Source organism: Chiloscyllium punctatum, chromosome 3 (genome assembly GCF_047496795.1).
Source record: "Chiloscyllium punctatum isolate Juve2018m chromosome 3, sChiPun1.3, whole genome shotgun sequence".
Lineage (NCBI taxonomy): Eukaryota > Metazoa > Chordata > Chondrichthyes > Orectolobiformes > Hemiscylliidae > Chiloscyllium > Chiloscyllium punctatum.
This window is the reverse complement of record NC_092741.1, coordinates 126,312,315-126,329,048: the sequence shown is the minus strand read 5'-3', so window position 1 is coordinate 126,329,048 and position 16,734 is coordinate 126,312,315.

The following is a 16,734-nucleotide window of genomic DNA, read 5'->3' as shown; positions in this document are numbered from 1 at the left end:
TAAAGGTCATCTCGCCTCAGGCAAGGGGAGAGATTGAGAAGGAAAGCCCTTTATGGTAATTTGAGTCAGTGCAGTACTGAACTTACACTGTTGGCATCACTCTACATCACAAAACAGCCGTGCAACCAACTGAGCTAACCGGCCCTATTTGGATAGACATTAAAATAACTCCTTCAATGTGCCTCATATGCAGAAAAAAGCTGCTAGTCTCTACTGAAACCTTTGTACATGCAATCACAAAATGATGTTGTACTGAGCATAGAAATACAGATGTTTCATTGTTCATGCATTAAGTTTGTTCTCTCAGCAATTACGTACAATCATTATAATCTCACTTGTTATTTTCTTAAGCAGCTGTACATCCACCTTATTCAACCAGCACTCAAAACTTCTATGTAAATCCTTATATTTCCCAGCATTTCCAGTGTGCTGCAGTTGAGGGACTGCTGATGGCTTGTGAATTCACATCCTCAAGTCTCTGTTAATTTCCATATTACGCAGCCATGTCCCATTCAAAGCTAATTCTCATTTTAACTAAAGTTTATAACCACACATTACACGACAGCAAATTCCATCAACAGCATACTTACTCATTCTGCAATTTCTTCAACGTCCTTTTGCAGCTTCCTTTGGTCTTCAGAATTATTTACTAATTGATTAATATTTTAAAAGCAACTGAACAACATCAGTCAACATAGAACTGAGAAAAAAAATGACAAATGTAGTTGTAGAGGAGTTTTAAAAATTCACTACAACTGGATGAAAAAGGAGAACTCTAAAAGACTTTTCTCTCAGAATGGGAATTGGAAGAATAATTACTGACGTGTTGCTCTGATTTGTCAGTGGGTCCAGAATCGCAAAGCCAAATCAAATTATAAGAAGACATATTATTGTACGGAGGGTTAGGAGAACTTCAAATGTTTTACCACAAGCAGCCATGAAATCATTTAAAATGGAATTAGATATGAGTTTGAAAAAGTAAAATATTAAAGAACGCACAGAAAGGGGAGTGCAAACAGAATTAATACAAGTCTTACAGAAATGTAGATGACACAACAGGAACATAGGGATCCTGCTAAGCAATAAATTTTATGATTCATCACTGAAAAGAAAACTTCTAAAGAATCACATCCAAATCAGCAGCATCACTTTTTAGCCAATCCTGCAAAATTATACATCTACATCTTGCATTTATATAGCACCTAACTGCAGCAAAATGCCAGATGAACCTCACTGGAGAATAATCAAAGGAATGACATCCAATGTGAATCGTGAATCACTGTTCTGAGCTGCTGTACTGACTAACTTGGCAGCAATGACAGTCAGGGTCTCTTTACGTATGGCAGACTAGGCCATCCATAAACACTGGAAAGAAAATTTTCAACAACTCTTCAACGGTGAATCCACAGTGCCAGCTCAAACACTCCACATCATCTGCAGTATGCAGTGGTAAAATCCCATGGGTGAACTCCGTCAATGGGAGAGCTGCAATAAGCAATAAAATGAATAAAAACAAGAAAACCTTCTGATCTGGTATTTTAGGGTCAAAAAACACTGCCAGCACGGGATGGTCTGAGTGTTTCTCTGTATGTTACCAATGTAACACATACCAGAAAAAATGGGCTTTTGGTGAGATGTAGGTACTGAAGTGTATTAACAGCAGTAATGAGCTAGTAATAAGACGTCAAATTGACACAAAGTCTTGGTTTGATGTTTACTGGTTACTTTATGTGTCTATTAAGCTACACCTGTCTGGCTACATATTGCATTGCTGAAAATGAGGTTCGGATCTTTAAACTGGAATATTACATGGTGTGTTGTCAAAGGTTAATGTCATGTTAAAGGTACAATGCCTTTCTGGAATCTATACAATGCTACAATTTCACCTCTTTTTCCTTTAAAGATTGGATTATATGTACATGTACAAGAATGCATATTATCTCTACACATTGAGATAACACATTGGCAAATATACAACAGGACCAGATCTAGTCCTTACTCAGTTATCACAATTTGTTGAGTAGTTTATTTCTGTGCTGTGCTGTCTCTCATTACACATGGTTTAAATCATATGGATAGCAATAATTATATGTATTTATGCAGGTACCTCAAATGCACTACCTGTGCCTGGGCTGAATCCTATATCTTTACGGCTAAATGTGAGTTGCATCAAGGTTTTTTTTGTGGAACTCTCACCATGAAGCTCATCGAGATTTCTTGCAGTAATTTATCAGGTTATTGTTAACAATATGCACTGCTCCTATAGCATCTCTCGCATCCATGTTTAGACCCTCCCCACCATGCAAAATTGACGGAAAAACTCACCACTCAATGGATATCTGCTGAAAGACTGGCATCCTTGTGGCTGCACCATCTTTAAGAGGCTGCCATAACCTGGACAAGCATTGGCGATCCAGCCTTGGCCCTCATGGGCAAGGATATGGTACAGCAGCTACAGAACCACACTGTTCACGACACATGTCTGACATTCCCTCACACACACAACCCCATTCTCTCACCCTGAGAGCTGATTGATGACTAGGTTGCACAGATTATCTGTTCTGCGCTCCATCCAGTCTAAACATCTTGTCCTGATTTGTATACATTCCGTTGCTAAGAAAACCCTGCCATAGACACAGTATAACTTCAGGCCTGCCAGAAGGAGCACTGACATGGTCCTTGCTGTCAGGGAGATTGAAGAAAAATGGCAGGAACTATATCATTTCTCGAGACTGACTGCTGTGGGCTATCCAAAGACACTCGATACAAGCCAGCTGTGAAGTAAATCAAGCAGCAATTTATTGATTAGTACAAGCACAGGGAAGAGTATCCCCAGATTACTTCAACATCATCTCAAACATTCCAAAGATCATTGCAGACATTTAAACCGTTCTTGTGACAACTCATCATGACCCGTAATACATCACAGATCCTATGTCCTTGTTTGTACTGTCTGTTCCACACATATATGTCTACGTATGTGTTATATGCTACTCCTTTCACATCAAGCAAGAATTATCTCCTATTTTACTCTGTCTCGATTTTTCATTTCTCTTTTTCATTCCACTTTTATCAATAATGGCAATTAATCAGAAATAACAATGCTCTAATCCAACTAACCTTTTACTTGTCATTGTCAGCAGAATTCTCCCTGTTTATGTCACCACTTTTACATTTACAGCTGTACCTGGTGACCCATATCTTAATCAGTCTATCGTCCTGAGCTGCTAACCATTCTGCAAGTTCAGCAAGGCTAGGCAAAATATGTGATCTCATGCATCAATGCAATTTTGTACATTGACACCGTCACTGAATGAAGCACAAATCATGCAGTTATGTGGACTGCGCTCCAAATATTTGGATATCCAAGAAACTTTTAACACAATCCTGCAAACGCTTCATAATGCTATGACTGTAACTGTCTTGAGTGGGACATCTGAAACAGACACTATTAAAATCCAGGCTTATTGGAGATAAATGGGGAATATCCCATGTCCTGACCATTCAAAAATCAAGTATGAGTTTGTTTTGAGTCAGTTTTGACTGTGTAAGATTGGAACCTTTTATGATTCACAATGGAGTCATAGGTTCTGTTCTGGCTTGAGCACTCTTTGGTGCTGTCATATACCTTCACAGCATCTACAGAAGATGTCTTCAATATACTATAACTGAAGGAAAATTACTCAGATTACTCCTCTGAAATCCGTATTAATGGTGAGCTAAACAGAGAATTGCTCAACACTGATGAATTTGCACTCACATTTCATACAGTGAAACATTTGGATAACAAATGGGTAGACTGTCACATATTGTAAAGATTTTGGTTTGACCATCAGCATCAGGAAGACAAATATCATGGTTAAGGATACTGCCAAAGTGCCATCCATCAGCATTGATAATCGGATGCTAGAGGTTTTAATAGTTTCACACATCCAGCTTCTACAGTTAGCATTAAGCTGTCATTTGATGCAAACTCACAGCTAACTCTGTTCAGTGTGACCTGAATCAGAACAGCGTGTGGAACCTGACTGAGAACAACCAATGGTCAGTCTACCAAGCTTCTGTTTTCGGCACCATTCCTCTATGGTGAGACCTGGACAACAAATGCTACACAAGTTAAAGTCTCTGAACAGTTTCCACCTTTCCTCAGTACCTCTTGGTGGGTCAAGGATGCCAACTTAGAGGTCCTGGAGAATGGTAATTCGATCAACATTTACTCATTGCTAAGTGTTATGACATGGGGTAAACTCTCTTGCTTGCTAACCAGCAGCACAGAAAGGATTTATCATGTGCAGCAACTTGTGAAAGTTCGAAAGGCCAAGAACTATTTAAAGTAAAAATCAACAACTTTATTTCTTAAAATATAACAGAGAATATTAACTAACAACTATTTACAACTCCTCTCTAACCTATCTTTTACCTTCCCTTCTATAGGACATAGAACATAGAACAGTACAGCACAGAACAGGCCCTTCGGCCCACGATGTTGTGCCGAAGCACCTATCCACGTACCTATCCAATTGTCGCTTAAAGGTCACCAATGATTTTTACTCTGCCACTCCCACAGGCAGCACATTCCATGCCCCCACTACTCTCTGGGTAAAGAACCTACCACTGACATCCCACCCATACCTTCCACCCTTCACCTTAAATTTATGTCCCCTTGTAACACTCTGTTGTACCCGGGGGAAAAGTCTCTGACTGTCTACTCTATCTATTGCCCTGATCATCTTATAAACCTCTATCAAGTCACCCCTCATCCTTCGCCGTTCCAATGAGAAAAGGCCTAGCACTCTCAACCTATCCTCGTACGACCTATTCTCCATTTCAGGAGAAAGTGAGGACTGCAGATGCTGAAGATCAGAGCTGAAAATGTGTTGCTGGAAAAGCGCAGCAGGTCAGGCAGCATCCAAGGAGCAGGAGAATCGACGTTTCAGGCATAAGCCCTTCTTCATTCCTGAAGTGGCAACTTTCAAAGATCTATGAACATGGACCCCAAGATCCCTCTGCTCCTCCACCTTACTAAGAACCCCACTGTTAACCCTGTATTCCGCACTCTTATTTGTCCTTCCAAAATGAACAACCTCACACTTGACAGGGTTGAACTCCATCTGTCACTCCTCAGCCCAGCTCTGCATCATATCTAAGTCCCTTTGCAGCCGACAACAGCCCTCCTCACTATCCATAACTCAACCAATCTTCTGCAAATTTACAGACCCACCCTTCGACTCCCTCTTCCAAGTCATTAATAAAAATTACAAACAGCAGGGGACCCAGAACTGATCCCTGCGGAACTCCACTTGTAACTGGGCTCCAGGCTGAATATTTATCATCTACCACCACTCTCTGACTTCGACCGGTTAGCCAGTTCTCTATCCAACTGGCCAAACTTCCCACTATCCCATGCCTCCTGACTTTCCGCATAAGCCTACCATGGGGAACCTTATCAAATGCCTTACTAAAATCCATGTACACTGCTCTACCCTCATCCACATGCTTGGTCACCTCCTCAAAGAATTCAATAAGACTTGTAAGGCAAGACCTACCCCTCACAAATCCGTGCTGGCTGTCCCTAATCAAGCAGTGTCTTTCCAGATACTCATAAATCCTATCCCTCAGGACCCTTTCCATTACTTTGCCTACCACCGAAGTAAGACTAACTGGCCTGTAATTACCGGGGTTATCGCTATTCCCTTTTTTGAACAGGGGCACATCATTCGCCACTCTCCAGTCCCCTGGCACCACCCCCCATTGACAGTGAAGACGAAAAGATCATTGCCAACGGTTCTGCAATTTCCTCTCTTGCTTCCCACATAATCCTAGGATATATCCTGTCAGGCCCAGGGGACTTGTCTATCCTCAGGTTTTTCAAAATGTCAAACACATCTTCCTTCCTGACAAGTATCTCCTCTGGCTTACTAGTCCGTTTCATACTCTCCTCTTCAACAATACGGTCCCTCTCATTTGTAAATACTGAAGAAAAGTACTCATTCAAGACCTCTCCTATCTCTTCCGACACAATACACAGTCTCCCACTACTGTCCTTGATCGGACCTACCCTCGTTCTCGTCATTCTCATGTTTCTCACATACGCATAAAAGGCCTTGGGGTTATCCTTGATCCTACCTGCCAAAGATTTTTCATGCCCTCTCCCAGCTCTCCTAATCCCTTTCTTCAGCTCCCTCCTGGCTATCCTGTATCCCTCCAATGCTCTGTCTGAACCTTGTCTCCTCAACCTTATGTAAGCCTCCTTCTTCCTCCTTACAAGATATTCAACCTCCCTCGTCAATCAAGGTTCCCTCACACGACCATCTCTTTCCTGCCTGACAAGTACATACATATCAAGGACACGTCGTATCTGTTCCTTGAAAAAGTTCCACATTTCAACGACATCCTTCCCTGACAGCCTGTGCTCCCAATTTATGCTCCTCAGATCCTGTCTTGCAGCATCGTATTTACCCTTCCCCCAATTGTAAAATCTGCCCTGTTGCACGCACCTATCTCTCTCTCCATAACCAAGGGGAAAGTCACAGAATTGTGGTCACCATCACCAAAATGCTCACCCACTAACAAGCCCATCACTTGTCCCAGTTCATTACCAAGTACCAAATCCAATATGGCCTCCCCTCTGGTCGGACAATCTACATACTGAGTTAGAATAGCTTCCTGGACACACTGCACAAACACCGCCCCACCAATCTACTTGATGTAAAGAGCTTCCAATCAATATTCAGGAAGTTGAAATCGCCCATGACTACGACCCTGTGGCTTCTGCACCTTTCCAAAATCTGTTTCCCAATCTGTTTCTCCACATCTCTGCTGCTATTGGGGGGGCCTATAGTAAACACCCAACAAGGTGACTGCTCCTTTCCTATTTCTGACTTCAGCCCATACCACCTCCAAAGGCAGATCCCCCTCAAACTGCCTTTCTGCAGCCGTTATACCATTTCTAATTAGCAACGCCACCCCCCCTCCTTTCTTACCACCCCCCCTAATCTTACTGAAACATCTGTAACCAGGAACCTCCAACAACCATTCCTGTCCCTCTTCTATCCATGTTTCCGTGATGGCCACAATATCGTAGTCCCAAGTACCAATCCACGCCTTAAGTTCACCCACCTTATTTCTGATACTCCTTGCATTGAAGTATACACACTTGAGCCCATCTCTGTGTCCGCAAGTATTCCCTGTCAGTGCTACTTTCTCCACAGGCTCCCTACATTCTTGGACATCCTGAAAAACAGCTAACCTACTTGCTGGACTACAAGTCTGGATCCCATCCCCCTGCCAAATTAGTTCAAACCCCCCCCAAAGAGTGCTAGCAAACCTACCTCCAGGATATTGGTGCCCTTCTGGTTCAGGTGCAACCCGTCCTGCTTGTACAGGTCCCACCTTCCCCAGAATGCAGTCCAATTGTCCAAATACCTGAAGCCCTCCCTCCTACACCATCCTTGCAGCCACGTGTTCAACTGCACTCTCTCCCTATTCCTTGCCTCACTGTCACGTGGCACCGGCAACAACCCAGAGATGACGAATCTGTCCATCCTAGCTTTTAGCTTCCAGCCTAACTCCCTGAGCTCCTGAAAGACCTCCCCACCCCTCTTCCTACCTATGTCGTTGGTGCCAATTTGCACCAGGACTTCTGGCTGCACACCCTCCCCCTTAAGGATTCTGAAGACACGGTCCGAGACATCTCGGACCCTGGCACCCTGGAGGCAACAAACCATCCGAGAGTCTCGCCCATGTCCACAGAACTGCCTGTCTGTCCCTCTAACTATAGAGTCTCCTATAACTAGTGCTCTCCTCCTCTCCCCCTTTCCCTTCTGGGCCTCAGAGCTGGACCTCGTGCCAGAGACCCGGTCACTGCAGCTTACCCCTGCTAGGCCGTCCCCCCCAACAGTATCCAAAGCGGTATACTTATTGTTGAGGGGAACGACCACAGGGGATCCCTGCACTGCCTGCTTCCTCCCCTTCCCACCTCTAACTGTTATCCAGCTACCTCTGTTCTCTGGTGTAACTATGTCCCTGTAGCTTCTATCTATCACCCTCTCAGCCTCTCGAATAATCCTCAGTTCATCCAACTCCAGCGCCAGTTCCCTAACACGGTCTGTGAGGAGATGGAGCTGGCTGCACTTCCTGCAGGTGAAGTCGACAGGAACATCAGTGGTCACCCCTACCTGAAACATCCTGCAGGAGGAACATTCCACTGCCTGCGCTGCCATAACTCTACACTTAGCCTCCAAAACAAGAACACTAAGTAGCTTACCTGTTCAGCCGACTGAGTCCTTCTCGGGTTCCTTCTCCACTCACACTTCTTACCTTCCCGTTGACAACTTCCGGGTTCCCGCTCCTAGTTTAAAAAAAAACAGACTGCAAAAAGAAAAACGTTAATTTAAACTGGTCTCAGCTTACCTTCCGGCTCCCCTCTCTCTGCGCCCGCTGTAGCACTGAGGTCGAAACCTCGGAGGTACACGCTTTTAAATCAAAATTCTTATCTTCCCAGAAGCCTCTGTAGTAAAAATAGTAGTTCGATAAAACTCCCGATTACGATTTATGAAACAACACATCTTATCTCAAAACCAGGCAGCTTTCAGTTTTCTCTGTATTCCTGTTGTCTTTTCTTCTTCTTAGGGATTCTGCTTCACAGGTTACTGATCGATAAAGGTACCTTTTAAAAGAGCTATTTTGCAGACAGTCTTTACATGCTGGTAGCTTGGCAGTTCTCCTCTCAACTGTTCAATTTTCCCTGGTCTTATACCCCCCACCCCCAAAGCATCAGATTGTGTCATTGGCTTTTAAGATTGTAAATATACTAAGTTCAAACTGGATTGGAGTTTGGTATTTTTGCAGGTATAATTTAAACTGATTGGCCTCATTCAAGTCTGTTTTATCATTTCCAGACAACCAGCACCTTAGCTACCCCAGTAGGTAGAGCACCTGTTACGTCGTATCTTTATCAAAACACTTGGTACTGTCAGGTAGTTTCTGCTAGTGTTTAACTCTCTTAAAGGTGCAGGACACCCACACCTTCATAACATAAGCCAACAACATTTGCACTGGCTTGGCCACATTCTTTGGATGGATGACTGATTTAGTCCCATTTGCCAGCATTTGGTCCATATCCCTCTAAAGCCTTCCTATTCATGTTCCCATCCAGATGCCTTTTAAATGGTATAATTGCACCAGCCTCCACCACTTTCTCTGGCAGCTCATTCCATACACGCATCACCCTCTGCGTGAAAACGTTGCCCCTCAGGTCCCTTTTAAGTTGTTCCCCTTTCACTTTAAATCTATGCCCTCTAGTTTTGGACTTCTTTACCCTGCGAAAAAACCTTAGCTATTCACCCTATCTATGTCCCTCATGATTTTATAAACCTCTATAAAGTCACCCCTTAGCCTCCGACGTTCCAGGGAAACAAGCCCCAACCTGTTCAGCCTCTACTTAAGCTCACATCCTCTAATCCTGGCAACATCTTTATAAATCTTTTCTGAACCCTTTCAAGTAAAACAACATCTTTCCTGAGCAGGGAGACCAGAATTGAATACAATATTATAAAAGTGGCCTCATCAATGTTCAGTACAGCCGCAAAATGACATCCCAACTCCTACAGTCATTGCACTGACTATTGAAAGCAAGCACACCAAATGCCTTCTTCACCACCCTGTCTGCCTGCAACTCCACTTTCAAGGAAATATGCACCTGCACCCATATATCTCTTAGTTCGGCAAAACTCCCAGGACACTATGATATTTAAGTCCTGCCCTGATTTGCCTACCAAAACACAACACTTCACATTAAACTCCATCTGCCACTTCTTGGCCCATTGGCCCGTCTGATCAAGATCCCATTGTACTCTGATATAACGCTCTTCATTGTCCACTACACCTCCAATTGTGGTGTCATCTGCAAACTTACTAACCATACCTCCTAAATTCACATCCAAATCATTTATAAAACTGACAAAAACAGTGGGCCCAGCACCAATCCTTGCAGCACACTGCTGGTCACAGGCCTCCCTTCTGAAAAACAATCCTTCACCACCACTCTCTGCCTCCCACCTACAAGCCAATTTTGTATCCAATTGGCTACTTCCTCCTGAATTCTATGTGATCTAACCTTGTTAACCAGTCTACCATCCACAGCCTTGTTGAATGCCTTGTTAAAGTCCTAATGGACAATGTCATTGGCTCTGCCTTCATCAATTTTCTTTGTTACTTCTTCAAAAACTCAATAAAGTTAGTGAGACATGATTTCCCATACATGAAGCCATGTTGACTACCTCTAATCAGTCCTTGCCTTTCCAAATGCACATAAACCCTGTCCCCCAGAATCCCCTCCTACAACTTACCTGGAGGCTGACTGCTTGGTGGATGTGACTGGAAAGGAAAAGCTTACCTGGCTGACAAAAGGGCTCAGTGAAAAAAAGTCACTGGCCAGCTAATGCACCTTCTCAGCCCACCAAGAATGCAGCAAATGTGGCAGAGCTTATGTTCCAGAGTGGGACTCCTGATCTACATCAGATGATACCTAAACACATGGTTGACCATTATGACATAAGCCATCATGATATGGGATGGAAGCTTACAATCATTCCTTCTAATTAGAACAAGCATCACAATTTACATTTTCATTAAAATCTCTGGCCAATCAGCCTTCACTGATTGATAGTTCTCTGTCCAGGCTCCTGCCTAACAGATGAACGAACTGGTCTTCAAATGAAATTCTTTCCCTTTTCCAACTTATGATCATTTTTTCTTTCACTTACACTGCTCCTCCTGGAACACCTGATTCCAACACAGGAATTAATTCCAAAATTCTTGTGTGAAAATATTTGACTTGAAGGATGGATGTTTTCAGTCACCAATTGAATCACTGGAAAATTGCAGCCAGCACTCTCTCAACGGGTTCCATTTCACAGAATTAATTAGAAATTCCAGTCAAATAAACAGCTATGTAATGCTCAAAATATTTCTGCAGATTTATTATTTATCGTAGGAAACTGTAACTAAAACACTCAGATCAAAGGAGCAGGATGCTGTGCAGCTTGCAGACTGATCTATAATGTGAAGCTGGGCAGATATTGAACTGAAATTACCATTAGATATAAAAAAAACTCATCCTTTACTTTCAGGCTGAGCATCTTTAAAAAAATCACAACCTTGAACTGGCTATTTGTGCTTTCAATTTCTGTGCACATGGATAGGAAGATGTGAATTAAAACTTAATCCAAATGTATTGCAGTTTTAGCTATATTGGAAATATATTGAGAGTATAAATGCATGAAATGATGGGAAATATTTCAGTGGAGCCCTGATTTATATGCAGCCGAGTTACAACTAAATAGGTTTAACTGTAATTCCTTTACTGATTGCAATTGCAACTCTGCAAAAGTGCCAGGAGTTGGCTGCTGTGAAAAATCTATTCTCAATTTGCTCATGGTCTTGACTGATGTTACATTGAATACTCCATGTGCTATTATGCCTTTGATTGTATAAACTGCAATCCAACAGAACCGTACAAAATCAAAATTTACATCTGCAAAAATTAATTGAGTTATTAACAGTGAATTAAATGAGGGTATCTTATGGATTTCTGAGCAACAATAGACTAAAGATTTTCTTGGCCATTTAATTCAATGAATCTTCTCTTTAATTGAGTATTCTTTAAATTATAGCATCCAGTAATTATATCAATTAATTTCCTCCATCAACATAAATACATTATATTAAAAGCACCGCAAAGATTTTCTCACTCTGGTCACTTTTTCCAAAGCAAAACTGTGGAATGTGCATTTTTTTCACACCTGCAACATTATATTTAGCAATGCACGATTCTATTCAGTATGTATTACTCATTAAGACATAAAGAAAATGGAGCTGGATTAATCCATGCAGTGCTTTGTGCTTCCTCTGTCATTCAGCAAAATCACAGCTGATTCTTCTACCTCAACTCCACCTTCCCACCTAATTCCCAAATCCCTTAATTCCCTTTGTATCTAAATTGTTAGTGATTTTTGTATTGAATGGGTTCAACAACTGAATATCCACAATGCTCTGGGATAAAGAACTTCAGAGATGCACAATCCTGTCAAAATTAAACCTTATTGCAGTTCTAAGCCCTTTCTGTGATCTCATGTCCTAGATTTACCAGCCAGGGAAACTTCCTCAGTAGCCACCCTGTCAAGCCCCTTAGGAATTTTGCATGTTTCAAGCAGATTTCTTCCCATTCATGAGAACTCCAGGGAATATAAACCTTATCCTCTCAATTGGTGGTCATATGATTAGCATCTCATCCTATTAAATGTCTTGACAGCCTTTGTAACACTCCCTCTTCCTTTGGTTTGGAGAGCAAAGCTGTACACAGTACATCACATATGCCTTCACCACTCCCCTACTGCCCCACCAGTCCTCCTACACCTACTCCACCAATCCTCACTCCCACCCATCACTCCTGAACTCTTTTTCCGTTCATGAACAAGCATATGACATCTATGTTTCTGCCAGCACATATATGCAGTTGCAAGTCATATCAGCTGTTCATAAACACTGGCATTCAGGGCATATGGAAGGTGTGGATGCTTGTGGATGTGTTACCAATCAAGTTGTTTGCTTAGTCCTGAGTGGTGTCAGTTTCTCAAGTGATTTCAGAGCTGCACTCAACAAGGCAAGTGGCAAGAATTCCATCTTACTCCTGACTTCAGCCTTGTCAATGTTGGAGTTTGGGGAGTCTGGAACTGAGTTACACACTGCAGAACATTTGGGATCAGAACTGCTCTGGTAGACTTGTATTTATACTCTTAGCCCAGTTCAGTTTCTGGTCAATGGTAACCCCCAGAATATTGATAGTGAGGGATTTAACAATTGCAATATCCTTAAAAATCAAGGGGTAATGGATGATTGTCACTTATTGGAGATGGTCATTCCTGGCATTTGTAATGCATTAATCATATCGGCCCTAATCTGGATATTGTCTAGGTTTTATTGCATTTGGACATGGACTGCATCACTACCTGAGGAGTGGCAAATAGTGCTGAACATTGTGCAATCATTGGTAAACATCCCTACTTTTGACCTCACGATGGAAGAAAGTGTCATTGATGAAGGAGCTGAGATGGTTGGGCCTAGGACACTATCCTGAGGAACACCTACAGAGATGTCCTGGAGCTGAGATGACTGACCTCCAACAACCACAACCACCTTCCTTTGTGCCAGGAATTACTCCAAGCACCGGAGAAGTTTCCCCTGATTCCCATGGATTCAAGTTTCATTAAGACTTTCTTGATGACACACTCCGTCAAATGAAGCCTTAATGTCAAGACAGTCACTCTCACCTCAACCTCTGGAGTGAAACAGAACAGCTGCAACTATTGACAACTCTTGTATCGAGAACATGATTTTTTTTTCGGATTTTCAGAACAGTAACAATGTTGTGAAGGTCATTTGACTTACCTTGGGCCTCGCACCCTGAAATAATTCACCGAGGCACGAGGGAATGGCATGTGGTAGAGGTGAAGGCAGCAGCTGGGGTTGCTGAACCTCCTGTTACTTTTCAGAGGTCAATGTCACAGCTGCACAGCCTTCCATCATCCTGCAATGAAGGCTGAAAGCAGAGGTGTTTGCAGCAAACATGCCATTCCCTCGTGCCTCGGTGAATTATTTCAGGGTGCGAGGCATTTAATTGGGTGGGGGACAACATTTCTGTTTTTTGACAGGTTAAAGCTTTGCCTCAGATGACTTTGGTGAGAGTATTGTGGTGGTCTTCTGTGCGGAGGCAGGGGCAGAGTCAGGGACAAGTGCAACTTCTTTCGTCTGAGCTGATAAGGACATATGGATACCTGGCACAGAGACTGGGGTAAGGATGGGCACCCCTGGAGCTTCCTGAGAGAACCATCCCTGAGAGGACAATTATGGTTGCCTGTCTGTCGCCCCTGTCAATGCACAATAGCATCTCCCCTACTCCTTGAGAAAATGAATACATGGATAAAGGTTAAAGTCCCCCAGCTTACTCCCACTAAACCATTGAATGAATAGTCTATAACTCAATTTAATGGAGTGAAGCTTTGAGGATATGTCCAACAGATACTAGTCAGTATTCAGTCCAGGGAAACAATGTGCGATCACATTGTGGAGCATTGACAGGCAGAATCTGGGCAGACTCTTCTGCGCTTTGCTCTGATCTTCACATGATACCTTTACCATACATTCTTTCACTTGCCTCGCCCATCTCCAGTCAACTCACTAATGGCTATGTCCAGAGGCACAACAAGTATACTGGCCTGGGCTGGGATGTCTCTCCAGCAAACCTCCGAGGCGTTGGCTGTTTCTTCTTCCTGTGCCTGTGGACCCTTGTTAGTGCTATCCTCAACAGAATGTGACTCCGAATCTACTCTAAATACATTGCAAACTGATGTGGATGTCTCCGCACTGGTGTGGAATACCTTGAAGGGGCACCCTCTGTGAGTCCAGGTTGCTTCCCCTCAGAGGAGTCTTCCATAGGGATGAGAGAGATAGGCCTGGGGACCCATGCCTGATTCAGTGTTCCAGAGGTAAACATGAAACTTTTGAAACAAAAACAAAGTGCTGGAGAAACTTAACAGGTCTGGCAACATCTGTGGAGAGAGAACCAGAGTTAATGCTTCGAGCCCAATCACCTTTCAGGCACCAATTTGACTGAGATAAGGAGGAATTTCTTCTTTCAGAAGGTTGAGAGTCTTTGAAACCCCTTGCTACAGAGAGCCATGGGGCAGAGTCCTTATGTATATTTAAGGCTGTGATAGATGATTAGATTGGTGGATGATCAGGAAGCTAATCGAGGATCACAGCAAAAATGTAGGAAAGTGAAAGGAGGAATGTCAAATCAGCCTTGATTCTATTGAATAAGACTATAACGACCAAGAGAAATAGGAACAGAAGTAGGCTATCCGGCCCCTCAAGCCTGGTCCACCATTGAATCGGATCATAGCTGATCCATCTAGTTTCTGCCCTCTGGTCCTAGACTCTTGCATGAGAGGAAGCATCCTTCTATATTAACACTGTCAAACCCCTTCAAAAACCTATAAATGTTTCAATGAGATCCATTTCTCATTCTTTTAATCTCCAGTGAATACAATTCCAACGTATTCAGCCTTTGTTATTTAAACAATCCCTCCAGACCAGGGATCATTCTAGAGAAACTTCTCTGTACTACAGCAAGTGAAATAATATCTTTCCTTAAATTCAGAGTCCAAAACTGCTCGTAGTAATCCAGATGTGATGTTACCAGCACCTCGTACAATGGCACTAAGACTTCCCTATTCATATACTCCAACACTGGTGAAATAAGGACCATCATTCCATTAGAAGATTAGGCTTGAGGGACTGAAAGGCCGACTCCCTTTCTCATTTCTTAACGTCTTATTGAACTGAAAGCAGCAAGGAAATGGTGGCATTTGTGTTGGTGATAAGGTTAGTGTTGGGGGGAGGGGGGGTAAGAGACAGAAATGGGAAAGAAATGATTGAATAGATGGAGGTGATGCCCAGAGAGAGAGAGAGAGCGAGAGAGAGAATAAAAGGGAAGCAGACAAAGGGATTGCTGATAATAAGCTGGGATGGAGATAAATAATGAATGGGTGCTAATATGAAGTGTGAATAGTTGAAAATGGGTTGGCTGTGCTGGAAGCAACCCATTCAGAACAGGACCTTGGGGGTGAGGGACTGGGTAGTGAACATGGAATTGTTAAAACCAATATTCAGTCCTGAGGGCTGTAGGTACTTAGGCAACAGATGAAGTGTTGCACCTCCAGCTTGAGTTGAGCTTTGCTGGAATACTGTAGTAGGCCTGAGACAGAAATGTTGGCATGGGAAGACAGTGCTGTGATGAAGTGGCAGGTAACTTGAAGGTCCGGGCCATCTTTATAGATAAAATGGAAGAGTTTCTCAAAGTGATCACCCAGTCTACGATTCATCTCTCCCCAGTGTTGTGGAGGCCTGTTCTAAACAGTGAATACAATAGATTAGATTGAGTAAAATGCAGGTAAATCACTGCTACACTTGAGAGGTCTGTCTAGGACCTTGGATGGTGAGGAGGGAGGAAGAAAAAGTGCAAGTGTCACACGTTGTGCAATCACATGGGATTGTGCTGTGAGGGTATGGGGAAGCATTTGGAAAGGGGGAGGAATGAACCAGGGTGTCCCAGATGGAACAGTCCCTGCAGAATACTAAGAAGAGAGGATAGGAGAGTAGGTGGCATCCTGCTGGAAGTGACACTAATGAAGATTTGATAGTGTCACAATGTATATTGCTGCCCATTGATACTTAATGGGCACAGATATTAACTGCTCGGAAGATTTCTTACTCACTAAACATTTTGAATCACCCTTTCAGCACTGACACATTTCCCTTGTACACATACCCACTTCAGCAGCCTGGTCCATAAAGGGACTAAGGAGCCTTTTAGCAGGGACCTACACACATGTGCACTGGCTGTGTACATTTGTCTCCCGCTGAAGGAGACAAGGATTTGAATTAGCAAGGCTACATGAGCTCAATGCCTGTCTTAATATATACAGGTAAAGGTGTGAATTCCCCAAGTTTTTATTGTCCATGTGAATTATTAGTAAGAAGAATGTGGTTTGGGTTACTTTAGATGTTGAAAAGTTCTGGTTGAAAGAAAAGTGTCATTCAAGAACTGGAGTAGGCTGGGATCAATAAAGTTTCATATGATGTCTAAGCTTGATATGTATATGAGGATCTCCT